The sequence below is a fragment of the Phyllobates terribilis genome, unplaced genomic scaffold, assembly GCF_046119375.1.
Source record: "Phyllobates terribilis strain yellow unplaced genomic scaffold, ASM4611937v1 Scaffold_213__1_contigs__length_3403324, whole genome shotgun sequence".
In the NCBI taxonomy this organism is placed as follows: domain Eukaryota; kingdom Metazoa; phylum Chordata; class Amphibia; order Anura; family Dendrobatidae; genus Phyllobates; species Phyllobates terribilis.
This window is the reverse complement of record NW_027362973.1, coordinates 1,442,742-1,457,182: the sequence shown is the minus strand read 5'-3', so window position 1 is coordinate 1,457,182 and position 14,441 is coordinate 1,442,742. Positions and strand designations below refer to the sequence as shown.

Here is a 14,441-nt window from a genome sequence, read left to right as displayed (position 1 = left end):
AGGTATGTGCGCTGGTTACTCTGCTGCGCTTAAAATTTCTTTTTTGGTTTGCTACAATGCCTTTTCTGAAACGTTGTCTCCTTCTGCTGGAACACTGACTTCTTTCATTTAATGCCTGCAGACTATAAAAGAGAACCCAACCCAAAAAGTTTGGTTGATTAGTCTGTGGCATTCTGTTAAACTGTTGCTTATGGCGGTCTCTGTGAGCTTCTCAGCGACATTCAGCCAGCCAGGTATCCTGCCTGCAGTAGATGGAATGTGGCAATGGAACGCTGGCTGCGCGTGTCATAATAGGCTCTGAGCCTTTATATACCTGTGCACAGCAGCAGCCACCTTCAGTCTGCTGCTGGACAGCCAGCAGCAGCAGCAGGAGAGGTATGTAATCAGGAGCCCTCCTGCTAAGGGTAGACAGCTGCTCGTTCCACCCCACCCCCCGCCTTAATTGGTTCTCCTCCCTTCCAACGGTGTTGAGGCGGGTGGGAACAGCAGGGGATGAAGGTGCTGTGTTTAAAGAGGTGGAGTTATGCAGATCTAAAACGCGTGGATTGCAGCAGCAGCAAGCCGAAAAGTGCAGGCATGTAAGGGATCTAGAGGTTGACAACATGTCTTCTTAACGGGAGTCCAGGAGCTCATCTCCACAAATGGACTTTTCAGGATCCTTGGGTGGCTCCGTAGTTTGAAACCAATTCTGGTTATCGCTTCTCGGCCTTTTGGCTAAGATCAAGTGTAGTATCTGTTCTTATCAGTTTAATATCTGATACGTCCCCTATCTGGGGACCATATATTAAATGGATTTTTAGAACAGGGAGATGGAAAAAGAGCTTGCTCTGTCCACTCCACGCATTGACCTGGTATTGCAGTATCTCCAGGACCGGTGCACCCCTTCTTTAATGCAGTTTCTAAAATCAGAAAGAATTGAATTCAATGTTTTTTGTTCATTTTGCTTGTTTGTCGGATTTTGGGATGGACTCTTTGGCTTTGCTTTTCTTCTCCTCATTGGATTTTTCATGTTCAAAGTTGCAGAAGCCAGATTACAAGCTCATTTTGGTTCAACTTCAGCAACTGTGCATTGCATTGCCATGTAATGTGATGCAATGCTATCTTTCTAGCTCTCCCTTTTTACTTCCTTTTGGATAAACAGACATATTAGGCAAGCATTTTGGAGCTTTCACCTAAATAACTACAGGTGGTGAGATAAGCTGCACAATATAATTGACCTTTCAGTATATTGTTGCACACACACCATCTATTTAGCAAATGCCCTTGTTATCAACAGCAGCCTTTTAAACTCACCTGAGCTAACAGGTATGTGCGCTGGTTACTCTGCTGCGCTTAAAATTTCTTTTTTGGTTTGCTACAATGCCTTTTCTGAAACGTTGTCTCCTTCTGCTGGAACATTGACTTCTTTCATTTAATGCCTGCAGACTATAAAAGAGAACCCAACCCAAAAAGTTTGGTTGATTAGTCTGTGGCATTCTGTTAAACTGTTGCTTATGGCGGTCTCTGTGAGCTTCTCAGCGACATTCAGCCAGCCAGGTATCCTGCCTGCAGTAGATGGAATGTGGCAATGGAACGCTGGCTGCGCGTGTCATAATAGGCTCTGAGCCTTTATATACCTGTGCACAGCAGCAGCCACCTTCAGTCTGCTGCTGGACAGCCAGCAGCAGCAGCAGCAGGAGAGGTATGTAATCAGGAGCCCTCCTGCTAAGGTTAGACAGCTGCTCGTTCCACCCCACCCCCCGCCTTAATTGGTTCTCCTCCCTTCCAACGGTGTTGAGGCGGGTGGGAACAGCAGGGGGTGAAGGTGCTGTGTTTAAAGAGGTGGAGTTATGCAGATCTAAAACGCGTGGATTGCAGCAGCAGCAAGCCGAAAAGTGCAGGCATGTAAGGGATCTAGAGGTTGACAACATGTCTTCTTAACGGGAGTCCAGGAGCTCATCTCCACAAATGGACTTTTCAGGATCCTTGGGTGGCTCCGTAGTTTGAAACCAATTCTGGTTATCGCTTCTCGGCCTTTTGGCTAAGATCAAGTGTAGTATCTGTTCTTATCAGTTTAATATCTGATACGTCCCCTATCTGGGGACCATATATTAAATGGATTTTTAGAACAGGGAGATGGAAAAAGAGCTTGCTCTGTCCACTCCACGCATTTACCTGGTATTGCAGTATCTCCAGGACCGGTGCACCCCTTCTTTAATGCAGTTTCTAAAATCAGAAAGAATTGAATTCAATGTTTTTTGTTCATTTTGCTTGTTTGTCGGATTTTGGGATGGACTCTTTGGCTTTGCTTTTCTTCTCCTCATTGGATTTTTCATGTTCAAAGTTGCAGAAGCCAGATTACAAGCTCATTTTGGTTCAACTTCAGCAACTGTGCATTGCATTGCCATGTAATGTGATGCAATGCTATCTTTCTAGCTCTCCCTTTTTACTTCCTTTTGGATAAACAGACATATTAGGCAAGCATTTTGGAGCTTTCACCTAAATAACTACAGGTGGTGAGATAAGCTGCACAATATAATTGACCTTTCAGTATATTGTTGCACACACACCATCTATTTAGCAAATGCCCTTGTTATCAACAGCAGCCTTTTAAACTCACCTGAGCTAACAGGTATGTGCGCTGGTTACTCTGCTGCGCTTAAAATTTCTTTTTTGGTTTGCTACAATGCCTTTTCTGAAACGTTGTCTCCTTCTGCTGGAACACTGACTTCTTTCATTTAATTCCTGCAGACTATAAAAGAGAACCCAACCCAAAAAGTTTGGTTGATTAGTCTGTGGCATTCTGTTAAACTGTTGCTTATGGCGGTCTCTGTGAGCTTCTCAGCGACATTCAGCCAGCCAGGTATCCTGCCTGCAGTAGATGGAATGTGGCAATGGAACGCTGGCTGCGCGTGTCATAATAGGCTCTGAGCCTTTATATACCTGTGCACAGCAGCAGCCACCTTCAGTCTGCTGCTGGACAGCCAGCAGCAGCAGCAGCAGGAGAGGTATGTAATCAGGAGCCCTCCTGCTAAGGGTAGACAGCTGCTCGTTCCACCCCACCCCCCGCCTTAATTGGTTCTCCTCCCTTCCAATGGTGTTGAGGCGGGTGGGAACAGCAGGGGGTGAAGGTGCTGTGTTTAAAGAGGTGGAGTTATGCAGATCTAAAACGCGTGGATTGCAGCAGCAGCAAGCCGAAAAGTGCAGGCATGTAAGGGATCTAGAGGTTGACAACATGTCTTCTTAACGGGAGTCCAGGAGCTCATCTCCACAAATGGACTTTTCAGGATCCTTGGGTGGCTCCGTAGTTTGAAACCAATTCTGGTTATCGCTTCTCGGCCTTTTGGCTAAGATCAAGTGTAGTATCTGTTCTTATCAGTTTAATATCTGATACGTCCCCTATCTGGGGACCATATATTAAATGGATTTTTAGAACAGGGAGATGGAAAAAGAGCTTGCTCTGTCCACTCCACGCATTTACCTGGTATTGCAGTATCTCCAGGACCGGTGCACCCCTTCTTTAATGCAGTTTCTAAAATCAGAAAGAATTGAATTCAATGTTTTTTGTTCATTTTGCTTGTTTGTCGGATTTTGGGATGGACTCTTTGGCTTTGCTTTTCTTCTCCTCATTGGATTTTTCATGTTCAAAGTTGCAGAAGCCAGATTACAAGCTCATTTTGGTTCAACTTCAGCAACTGTGCATTGCATTGCCATGTAATGTGATGCAATGCTATCTTTCTAGCTCTCCCTTTTTACTTCCTTTTGGATAAACAGACATATTAGGCAAGCATTTTGGAGCTTTCACCTAAATAACTACAGGTGGTGAGATAAGCTGCACAATATAATTGACCTTTCAGTATATTGTTGCACACACACCATCTATTTAGCAAATGCCCTTGTTATCAACAGCAGCCTTTTAAACTCACCTGAGCTAACAGGTATGTGCGCTGGTTACTCTGCTGCGCTTAAAATTTCTTTTTTGGTTTGCTACAATGCCTTTTCTGAAACGTTGTCTCCTTCTGCTGGAACACTGACTTCTTTCATTTAATGCCTGCAGACTATAAAAGAGAACCCAACCCAAAAAGTTTGGTTGATTAGTCTGTGGCATTCTGTTAAACTGTTGCTTATGGCGGTCTCTGTGAGCTTCTCAGCGACATTCAGCCAGCCAGGTATCCTGCCTGCAGTAGATGGAATGTGGCAATGGAACGCTGGCTGCGCGTGTCATAATAGGCTCTGAGCCTTTATATACCTGTGCACAGCAGCAGCCACCTTCAGTCTGCTGCTGGACAGCCAGCAGCAGCAGCAGCAGGAGAGGTATGTAATCAGGAGCCCTCCTGCTAAGGGTAGACAGCTGCTCGTTCCACCCCACCCCCCGCCTTAATTGGTTCTCCTCCCTTCCAACGGTGTTGAGGCGGGTGGGAACAGCAGGGGGTGAAGGTGCTGTGTTTAAAGAGGTGGAGTTATGCAGATCTAAAACGCGTGGATTGCAGCAGCAGCAAGCCGAAAAGTGCAGGCATGTAAGGGATCTAGAGGTTGACAACATGTCTTCTTAACGGGAGTCCAGGAGCTCATCTCCACAAATGGACTTTTCAGGATCCTTGGGTGGCTCCGTAGTTTGAAACCAATTCTGGTTATCGCTTCTCGGCCTTTTGGCTAAGATCAAGTGTAGTATCTGTTCTTATCAGTTTAATATCTGATACGTCCCCTATCTGGGGACCATATATTAAATGGATTTTTAGAACAGGGAGATGGAAAAAGAGCTTGCTCTGTCCACTCCACGCATTTACCTGGTATTGCAGTATCTCCAGGACCGGTGCACCCCTTCTTTAATGCAGTTTCTAAAATCAGAAAGAATTGAATTCAATGTTTTTTGTTCATTTTGCTTGTTTGTCGGATTTTGGGATGGACTCTTTGGCTTTGCTTTTCTTCTCCTCATTGGATTTTTCATGTTCAAAGTTGCAGAAGCCAGATTACAAGCTCATTTTGGTTCAACTTCAGCAACTGTGCATTGCATTGCCATGTAATGTGATGCAATGCTATCTTTCTAGCTCTCCCTTTTTACTTCCTTTTGGATAAACAGACATATTAGGCAAGCATTTTGGAGCTTTCACCTAAATAACTACAGGTGGTGAGATAAGCTGCACAATATAATTGACCTTTCAGTATATTGTTGCACACACACCATCTATTTAGCAAATGCCCTTGTTATCAACAGCAGCCTTTTAAACTCACCTGAGCTAACAGGTATGTGCGCTGGTTACTCTGCTGCGCTTAAAATTTCTTTTTTGGTTTGCTACAATGCCTTTTCTGAAACGTTGTCTCCTTCTGCTGGAACACTGACTTCTTTCATTTAATTCCTGCAGACTATAAAAGAGAACCCAACCCAAAAAGTTTGGTTGATTAGTCTGTGGCATTCTGTTAAACTGTTGCTTATGGCGGTCTCTGTGAGCTTCTCAGCGACATTCAGCCAGCCAGGTATCCTGCCTGCAGTAGATGGAATGTGGCAATGGAACGCTGGCTGCGCGTGTCATAATAGGCTCTGAGCCTTTATATACCTGTGCACAGCAGCAGCCACCTTCAGTCTGCTGCTGGACAGCCAGCAGCAGCAGCAGCAGGAGAGGTATGTAATCAGGAGCCCTCCTGCTAAGGGTAGACAGCTGCTCGTTCCACCCCACCCCCCGCCTTAATTGGTTCTCCTCCCTTCCAATGGTGTTGAGGCGGGTGGGAACAGCAGGGGGTGAAGGTGCTGTGTTTAAAGAGGTGGAGTTATGCAGATCTAAAACGCGTGGATTGCAGCAGCAGCAAGCCGAAAAGTGCAGGCATGTAAGGGATCTAGAGGTTGACAACATGTCTTCTTAACGGGAGTCCAGGAGCTCATCTCCACAAATGGACTTTTCAGGATCCTTGGGTGGCTCCGTAGTTTGAAACCAATTCTGGTTATCGCTTCTCGGCCTTTTGGCTAAGATCAAGTGTAGTATCTGTTCTTATCAGTTTAATATCTGATACGTCCCCTATCTGGGGACCATATATTAAATGGATTTTTAGAACAGGGAGATGGAAAAAGAGCTTGCTCTGTCCACTCCACGCATTTACCTGGTATTGCAGTATCTCCAGGACCGGTGCACCCCTTCTTTAATGCAGTTTCTAAAATCAGAAAGAATTGAATTCAATGTTTTTTGTTCATTTTGCTTGTTTGTCGGATTTTGGGATGGACTCTTTGGCTTTGCTTTTCTTCTCCTCATTGGATTTTTCATGTTCAAAGTTGCAGAAGCCAGATTACAAGCTCATTTTGGTTCAACTTCAGCAACTGTGCATTGCATTGCCATGTAATGTGATGCAATGCTATCTTTCTAGCTCTCCCTTTTTACTTCCTTTTGGATAAACAGACATATTAGGCAAGCATTTTGGAGCTTTCACCTAAATAACTACAGGTGGTGAGATAAGCTGCACAATATAATTGACCTTTCAGTATATTGTTGCACACACACCATCTATTTAGCAAATGCCCTTGTTATCAACAGCAGCCTTTTAAACTCACCTGAGCTAACAGGTATGTGCGCTGGTTACTCTGCTGCGCTTAAAATTTCTTTTTTGGTTTGCTACAATGCCTTTTCTGAAACGTTGTCTCCTTCTGCTGGAACACTGACTTCTTTCATTTAATGCCTGCAGACTATAAAAGAGAACCCAACCCAAAAAGTTTGGTTGATTAGTCTGTGGCATTCTGTTAAACTGTTGCTTATGGCGGTCTCTGTGAGCTTCTCAGCGACATTCAGCCAGCCAGGTATCCTGCCTGCAGTAGATGGAATGTGGCAATGGAACGCTGGCTGCGCGTGTCATAATAGGCTCTGAGCCTTTATATACCTGTGCACAGCAGCAGCCACCTTCAGTCTGCTGCTGGACAGCCAGCAGCAGCAGCAGCAGGAGAGGTATGTAATCAGGAGCCCTCCTGCTAAGGGTAGACAGCTGCTCGTTCCACCCCACCCCCCGCCTTAATTGGTTCTCCTCCCTTCCAACGGTGTTGAGGCGGGTGGGAACAGCAGGGGGTGAAGGTGCTGTGTTTAAAGAGGTGGAGTTATGCAGATCTAAAACGCGTGGATTGCAGCAGCAGCAAGCCGAAAAGTGCAGGCATGTAAGGGATCTAGAGGTTGACAACATGTCTTCTTAACGGGAGTCCAGGAGCTCATCTCCACAAATGGACTTTTCAGGATCCTTGGGTGGCTCCGTAGTTTGAAACCAATTCTGGTTATCGCTTCTCGGCCTTTTGGCTAAGATCAAGTGTAGTATCTGTTCTTATCAGTTTAATATCTGATACGTCCCCTATCTGGGGACCATATATTAAATGGATTTTTAGAACAGGGAGATGGAAAAAGAGCTTGCTCTGTCCACTCCACGCATTTACCTGGTATTGCAGTATCTCCAGGACCGGTGCACCCCTTCTTTAATGCAGTTTCTAAAATCAGAAAGAATTGAATTCAATGTTTTTTGTTCATTTTGCTTGTTTGTCGGATTTTGGGATGGACTCTTTGGCTTTGCTTTTCTTCTCCTCATTGGATTTTTCATGTTCAAAGTTGCAGAAGCCAGATTACAAGCTCATTTTGGTTCAACTTCAGCAACTGTGCATTGCATTGCCATGTAATGTGATGCAATGCTATCTTTCTAGCTCTCCCTTTTTACTTCCTTTTGGATAAACAGACATATTAGGCAAGCATTTTGGAGCTTTCACCTAAATAACTACAGGTGGTGAGATAAGCTGCACAATATAATTGACCTTTCAGTATATTGTTGCACACACACCATCTATTTAGCAAATGCCCTTGTTATCAACAGCAGCCTTTTAAACTCACCTGAGCTAACAGGTATGTGCGCTGGTTACTCTGCTGCGCTTAAAATTTCTTTTTTGGTTTGCTACAATGCCTTTTCTGAAACGTTGTCTCCTTCTGCTGGAACACTGACTTCTTTCATTTAATGCCTGCAGACTATAAAAGAGAACCCAACCCAAAAAGTTTGGTTGATTAGTCTGTGGCATTCTGTTAAACTGTTGCTTATGGCGGTCTCTGTGAGCTTCTCAGCGACATTCAGCCAGCCAGGTATCCTGCCTGCAGTAGATGGAATGTGGCAATGGAACGCTGGCTGCGCGTGTCATAATAGGCTCTGAGCCTTTATATACCTGTGCACAGCAGCAGCCACCTTCAGTCTGCTGCTGGACAGCCAGCAGCAGCAGCAGCAGGAGAGGTATGTAATCAGGAGCCCTCCTGCTAAGGGTAGACAGCTGCTCGTTCCACCCCACCCCCCGCCTTAATTGGTTCTCCTCCCTTCCAACGGTGTTGAGGCGGGTGGGAACAGCAGGGGGTGAAGGTGCTGTGTTTAAAGAGGTGGAGTTATGCAGATCTAAAACGCGTGGATTGCAGCAGCAGCAAGCCGAAAAGTGCAGGCATGTAAGGGATCTAGAGGTTGACAACATGTCTTCTTAACGGGAGTCCAGGAGCTCATCTCCACAAATGGACTTTTCAGGATCCTTGGGTGGCTCTGTAGTTTGAAACCAATTCTGGTTATCGCTTCTCGGCCTTTTGGCTAAGATCAAGTGTAGTATCTGTTCTTATCAGTTTAATATCTGATACGTCCCCTATCTGGGGACCATATATTAAATGGATTTTTAGAACAGGGAGATGGAAAAAGAGCTTGCTCTGTCCACTCCACGCATTGACCTGGTATTGCAGTATCTCCAGGACCGGTGCACCCCTTCTTTAATGCAGTTTCTAAAATCAGAAAGAATTGAATTCAATGTTTTTTGTTCATTTTGCTTGTTTGTCGGATTTTGGGATGGACTCTTTGGCTTTGCTTTTCTTCTCCTCATTGGATTTTTCATGTTCAAAGTTGCAGAAGCCAGATTACAAGCTCATTTTGGTTCAACTTCAGCAACTGTGCATTGCATTGCCATGTAATGTGATGCAATGCTATCTTTCTAGCTCTCCCTTTTTACTTCCTTTTGGATAAACAGACATATTAGGCAAGCATTTTGGAGCTTTCACCTAAATAACTACAGGTGGTGAGATAAGCTGCACAATATAATTGACCTTTCAGTATATTGTTGCACACACACCATCTATTTAGCAAATGCCCTTGTTATCAACAGCAGCCTTTTAAACTCACCTGAGCTAACAGGTATGTGCGCTGGTTACTCTGCTGCGCTTAAAATTTCTTTTTTGGTTTGCTACAATGCCTTTTCTGAAACGTTGTCTCCTTCTGCTGGAACACTGACTTCTTTCATTTAATGCCTGCAGACTATAAAAGAGAACCCAACCCAAAAAGTTTGGTTGATTAGTCTGTGGCATTCTGTTAAACTGTTGCTTATGGCGGTCTCTGTGAGCTTCTCAGCGACATTCAGCCAGCCAGGTATCCTGCCTGCAGTAGATGGAATGTGGCAATGGAACGCTGGCTGCGCGTGTCATAATAGGCTCTGAGCCTTTATATACCTGTGCACAGCAGCAGCCACCTTCAGTCTGCTGCTGGACAGCCAGCAGCAGCAGCAGGAGAGGTATGTAATCAGGAGCCCTCCTGCTAAGGTTAGACAGCTGCTCGTTCCACCCCACCCCCCGCCTTAATTGGTTCTCCTCCCTTCCAACGGTGTTGAGGCGGGTGGGAACAGCAGGGGGTGAAGGTGCTGTGTTTAAAGAGGTGGAGTTATGCAGATCTAAAACGCGTGGATTGCAGCAGCAGCAAGCCGAAAAGTGCAGGCATGTAAGGGATCTAGAGGTTGACAACATGTCTTCTTAACGGGAGTCCAGGAGCTCATCTCCACAAATGGACTTTTCAGGATCCTTGGGTGGCTCCGTAGTTTGAAACCAATTCTGGTTATCGCTTCTCGGCCTTTTGGCTAAGATCAAGTGTAGTATCTGTTCTTATCAGTTTAATATCTGATACGTCCCCTATCTGGGGACCATATATTAAATGGATTTTTAGAACAGGGAGATGGAAAAAGAGCTTGCTCTGTCCACTTCACGCATTTACCTGGTATTGCAGTATCTCCAGGACCGGTGCACCCCTTCTTTAATGCAGTTTCTAAAATCAGAAAGAATTGAATTCAATGTTTTTTGTTCATTTTGCTTGTTTGTCGGATTTTGGGATGGACTCTTTGGCTTTGCTTTTCTTCTCCTCATTGGATTTTTCATGTTCAAAGTTGCAGAAGCCAGATTACAAGCTCATTTTGGTTCAACTTCAGCAACTGTGCATTGCATTGCCATGTAATGTGATGCAATGCTATCTTTCTAGCTCTCCCTTTTTACTTCCTTTTGGATAAACAGACATATTAGGCAAGCATTTTGGAGCTTTCACCTAAATAACTACAGGTGGTGAGATAAGCTGCACAATATAATTGACCTTTCAGTATATTGTTGCACACACACCATCTATTTAGCAAATGCCCTTGTTATCAACAGCAGCCTTTTAAACTCACCTGAGCTAACAGGTATGTGCGCTGGTTACTCTGCTGCGCTTAAAATTTCTTTTTTGGTTTGCTACAATGCCTTTTCTGAAACGTTGTCTCCTTCTGCTGGAACACTGACTTCTTTCATTTAATTCCTGCAGACTATAAAAGAGAACCCAACCCAAAAAGTTTGGTTGATTAGTCTGTGGCATTCTGTTAAACTGTTGCTTATGGCGGTCTCTGTGAGCTTCTCAGCGACATTCAGCCAGCCAGGTATCCTGCCTGCAGTAGATGGAATGTGGCAATGGAACGCTGGCTGCGCGTGTCATAATAGGCTCTGAGCCTTTATATACCTGTGCACAGCAGCAGCCACCTTCAGTCTGCTGCTGGACAGCCAGCAGCAGCAGCAGGAGAGGTATGTAATCAGGAGCCCTCCTGCTAAGGGTAGACAGCTGCTCGTTCCACCCCACCCCCCGCCTTAATTGGTTCTCCTCCCTTCCAATGGTGTTGAGGCGGGTGGGAACAGCAGGGGGTGAAGGTGCTGTGTTTAAAGAGGTGGAGTTATGCAGATCTAAAACGCGTGGATTGCAGCAGCAGCAAGCCGAAAAGTGCAGGCATGTAAGGGATCTAGAGGTTGACAACATGTCTTCTTAACGGGAGTCCAGGAGCTCATCTCCACAAATGGACTTTTCAGGATCCTTGGGTGGCTCCGTAGTTTGAAACCAATTCTGGTTATCGCTTCTCGGCCTTTTGGCTAAGATCAAGTGTAGTATCTGTTCTTATCAGTTTAATATCTGATACGTCCCCTATCTGGGGACCATATATTAAATGGATTTTTAGAACAGGGAGATGGAAAAAGAGCTTGCTCTGTCCACTCCACGCATTTACCTGGTATTGCAGTATCTCCAGGACCGGTGCACCCCTTCTTTAATGCAGTTTCTAAAATCAGAAAGAATTGAATTCAATGTTTTTTGTTCATTTTGCTTGTTTGTCGGATTTTGGGATGGACTCTTTGGCTTTGCTTTTCTTCTCCTCATTGGATTTTTCATGTTCAAAGTTGCAGAAGCCAGATTACAAGCTCATTTTGGTTCAACTTCAGCAACTGTGCATTGCATTGCCATGTAATGTGATGCAATGCTATCTTTCTAGCTCTCCCTTTTTACTTCCTTTTGGATAAACAGACATATTAGGCAAGCATTTTGGAGCTTTCACCTAAATAACTACAGGTGGTGAGATAAGCTGCACAATATAATTGACCTTTCAGTATATTGTTGCACACACACCATCTATTTAGCAAATGCCCTTGTTATCAACAGCAGCCTTTTAAACTCACCTGAGCTAACAGGTATGTGCGCTGGTTACTCTGCTGCGCTTAAAATTTCTTTTTTGGTTTGCTACAATGCCTTTTCTGAAACGTTGTCTCCTTCTGCTGGAACACTGACTTCTTTCATTTAATGCCTGCAGACTATAAAAGAGAACCCAACCCAAAAAGTTTGGTTGATTAGTCTGTGGCATTCTGTTAAACTGTTGCTTATGGCGGTCTCTGTGAGCTTCTCAGCGACATTCAGCCAGCCAGGTATCCTGCCTGCAGTAGATGGAATGTGGCAATGGAACGCTGGCTGCGCGTGTCATAATAGGCTCTGAGCCTTTATATACCTGTGCACAGCAGCAGCCACCTTCAGTCTGCTGCTGGACAGCCAGCAGCAGCAGCAGCAGGAGAGGTATGTAATCAGGAGCCCTCCTGCTAAGGGTAGACAGCTGCTCGTTCCACCCCACCCCCCGCCTTAATTGGTTCTCCTCCCTTCCAATGGTGTTGAGGCGGGTGGGAACAGCAGGGGGTGAAGGTGCTGTGTTTAAAGAGGTGGAGTTATGCAGATCTAAAACGCGTGGATTGCAGCAGCAGCAAGCCGAAAAGTGCAGGCATGTAAGGGATCTAGAGGTTGACAACATGTCTTCTTAACGGGAGTCCAGGAGCTCATCTCCACAAATGGACTTTTCAGGATCCTTGGGTGGCTCCGTAGTTTGAAACCAATTCTGGTTATCGCTTCTCGGCCTTTTGGCTAAGATCAAGTGTAGTATCTGTTCTTATCAGTTTAATATCTGATACGTCCCCTATCTGGGGACCATATATTAAATGGATTTTTAGAACAGGGAGATGGAAAAAGAGCTTGCTCTGTCCACTCCACGCATTTACCTGGTATTGCAGTATCTCCAGGACCGGTGCACCCCTTCTTTAATGCAGTTTCTAAAATCAGAAAGAATTGAATTCAATGTTTTTTGTTCATTTTGCTTGTTTGTCGGATTTTGGGATGGACTCTTTGGCTTTGCTTTTCTTCTCCTCATTGGATTTTTCATGTTCAAAGTTGCAGAAGCCAGATTACAAGCTCATTTTGGTTCAACTTCAGCAACTGTGCATTGCATTGCCATGTAATGTGATGCAATGCTATCTTTCTAGCTCTCCCTTTTTACTTCCTTTTGGATAAACAGACATATTAGGCAAGCATTTTGGAGCTTTCACCTAAATAACTACAGGTGGTGAGATAAGCTGCACAATATAATTGACCTTTCAGTATATTGTTGCACACACACCATCTATTTAGCAAATGCCCTTGTTATCAACAGCAGCCTTTTAAACTCACCTGAGCTAACAGGTATGTGCGCTGGTTACTCTGCTGCGCTTAAAATTTCTTTTTTGGTTTGCTACAATGCCTTTTCTGAAACGTTGTCTCCTTCTGCTGGAACACTGACTTCTTTCATTTAATGCCTGCAGACTATAAAAGAGAACCCAACCCAAAAAGTTTGGTTGATTAGTCTGTGGCATTCTGTTAAACTGTTGCTTATGGCGGTCTCTGTGAGCTTCTCAGCGACATTCAGCCAGCCAGGTATCCTGCCTGCAGTAGATGGAATGTGGCAATGGAACGCTGGCTGCGCGTGTCATAATAGGCTCTGAGCCTTTATATACCTGTGCACAGCAGCAGCCACCTTCAGTCTGCTGCTGGACAGCCAGCAGCAGCAGCAGCAGGAGAGGTATGTAATCAGGAGCCCTCCTGCTAAGGGTAGACAGCTGCTCGTTCCACCCCACCCCCCGCCTTAATTGGTTCTCCTCCCTTCCAACGGTGTTGAGGCGGGTGGGAACAGCAGGGGGTGAAGGTGCTGTGTTTAAAGAGGTGGAGTTATGCAGATCTAAAACGCGTGGATTGCAGCAGCAGCAAGCCGAAAAGTGCAGGCATGTAAGGGATCTAGAGGTTGACAACATGTCTTCTTAACGGGAGTCCAGGAGCTCATCTCCACAAATGGACTTTTCAGGATCCTTGGGTGGCTCCGTAGTTTGAAACCAATTCTGGTTATCGCTTCTCGGCCTTTTGGCTAAGATCAAGTGTAGTATCTGTTCTTATCAGTTTAATATCTGATACGTCCCCTATCTGGGGACCATATATTAAATGGATTTTTAGAACAGGGAGACGGAAAAAGAGCTTGCTCTGTCCACTCCACGCATTGACCTGGTATTGCAGTATCTCCAGGACCGGTGCACCCCTTCTTTAATGCAGTTTCTAAAATCAGAAAGAATTGAATTCAATGTTTTTTGTTCATTTTGCTTGTTTGTCGGATTTTGGGATGGACTCTTTGGCTTTGCTTTTCTTCTCCTCATTGGATTTTTCATGTTCAAAGTTGCAGAAGCCAGATTACAAGCTCATTTTGGTTCAACTTCAGCAACTGTGCATTGCATTGCCATGTAATGTGATGCAATGCTATCTTTCTAGCTCTCCCTTTTTACTTCCTTTTGGATAAACAGACATATTAGGCAAGCATTTTGGAGCTTTCACCTAAATAACTACAGGTGGTGAGATAAGCTGCACAATATAATTGACCTTTCAGTATATTGTTGCACACACACCATCTATTTAGCAAATGCCCTTGTTATCAACAGCAGCCTTTTAAACTCACCTGAGCTAACAGGTATGTGCGCTGGTTACTCTGCTGCGCTTAAAATTTCTTTTTTGGTTTGCTACAATGCCTTTTCTGAAACGTTGTCTCCTTC

The 14,441-nt window shown here is 44.8% G+C and overlaps 11 non-coding genes across 11 annotated transcripts; all 11 read left to right on the top strand.

Annotated features, from left to right (window-relative positions):
* Window positions 1–694: 694 nt before the first annotated feature.
* On the top strand, window positions 695–885 carry LOC141213809 (U2 spliceosomal RNA). Its single transcript, XR_012283146.1, has one exon. It is a non-coding gene; the product is annotated as a U2 spliceosomal RNA (small nuclear RNA).
* Window positions 886–2,000: 1,115 nt separating this feature from the next.
* On the top strand, window positions 2,001–2,191 carry LOC141214030 (U2 spliceosomal RNA). Its single transcript, XR_012283361.1, has one exon. It is a non-coding gene; the product is annotated as a U2 spliceosomal RNA (small nuclear RNA).
* Window positions 2,192–3,306: 1,115 nt separating this feature from the next.
* On the top strand, window positions 3,307–3,497 carry LOC141214028 (U2 spliceosomal RNA). The gene has a single exon (XR_012283359.1). It is a non-coding gene; the product is annotated as a U2 spliceosomal RNA (small nuclear RNA).
* A 1,115-nt stretch (window positions 3,498–4,612) lies between these two features.
* On the top strand, window positions 4,613–4,803 carry LOC141214027 (U2 spliceosomal RNA). The gene has a single exon (XR_012283358.1). It is a non-coding gene; the product is annotated as a U2 spliceosomal RNA (small nuclear RNA).
* A 1,115-nt stretch (window positions 4,804–5,918) lies between these two features.
* On the top strand, window positions 5,919–6,109 carry LOC141214026 (U2 spliceosomal RNA). Its single transcript, XR_012283357.1, has one exon. It is a non-coding gene; the product is annotated as a U2 spliceosomal RNA (small nuclear RNA).
* A 1,115-nt stretch (window positions 6,110–7,224) lies between these two features.
* Window positions 7,225–7,415, top strand: LOC141214025 (U2 spliceosomal RNA). Its single transcript, XR_012283356.1, has one exon. It is a non-coding gene; the product is annotated as a U2 spliceosomal RNA (small nuclear RNA).
* Window positions 7,416–8,530: 1,115 nt separating this feature from the next.
* Window positions 8,531–8,721, top strand: LOC141213808 (U2 spliceosomal RNA). Its single transcript, XR_012283145.1, has one exon. It is a non-coding gene; the product is annotated as a U2 spliceosomal RNA (small nuclear RNA).
* Window positions 8,722–9,833: 1,112 nt separating this feature from the next.
* LOC141214053 (U2 spliceosomal RNA) lies at window positions 9,834–10,024 on the top strand. Its single transcript, XR_012283383.1, has one exon. It is a non-coding gene; the product is annotated as a U2 spliceosomal RNA (small nuclear RNA).
* A 1,112-nt stretch (window positions 10,025–11,136) lies between these two features.
* LOC141214024 (U2 spliceosomal RNA) lies at window positions 11,137–11,327 on the top strand. Its single transcript, XR_012283355.1, has one exon. It is a non-coding gene; the product is annotated as a U2 spliceosomal RNA (small nuclear RNA).
* A 1,115-nt stretch (window positions 11,328–12,442) lies between these two features.
* LOC141214023 (U2 spliceosomal RNA) lies at window positions 12,443–12,633 on the top strand. The gene has a single exon (XR_012283354.1). It is a non-coding gene; the product is annotated as a U2 spliceosomal RNA (small nuclear RNA).
* Window positions 12,634–13,748: 1,115 nt separating this feature from the next.
* LOC141214006 (U2 spliceosomal RNA) lies at window positions 13,749–13,939 on the top strand. Its single transcript, XR_012283337.1, has one exon. It is a non-coding gene; the product is annotated as a U2 spliceosomal RNA (small nuclear RNA).
* Window positions 13,940–14,441: the final 502 nt, after the last annotated feature.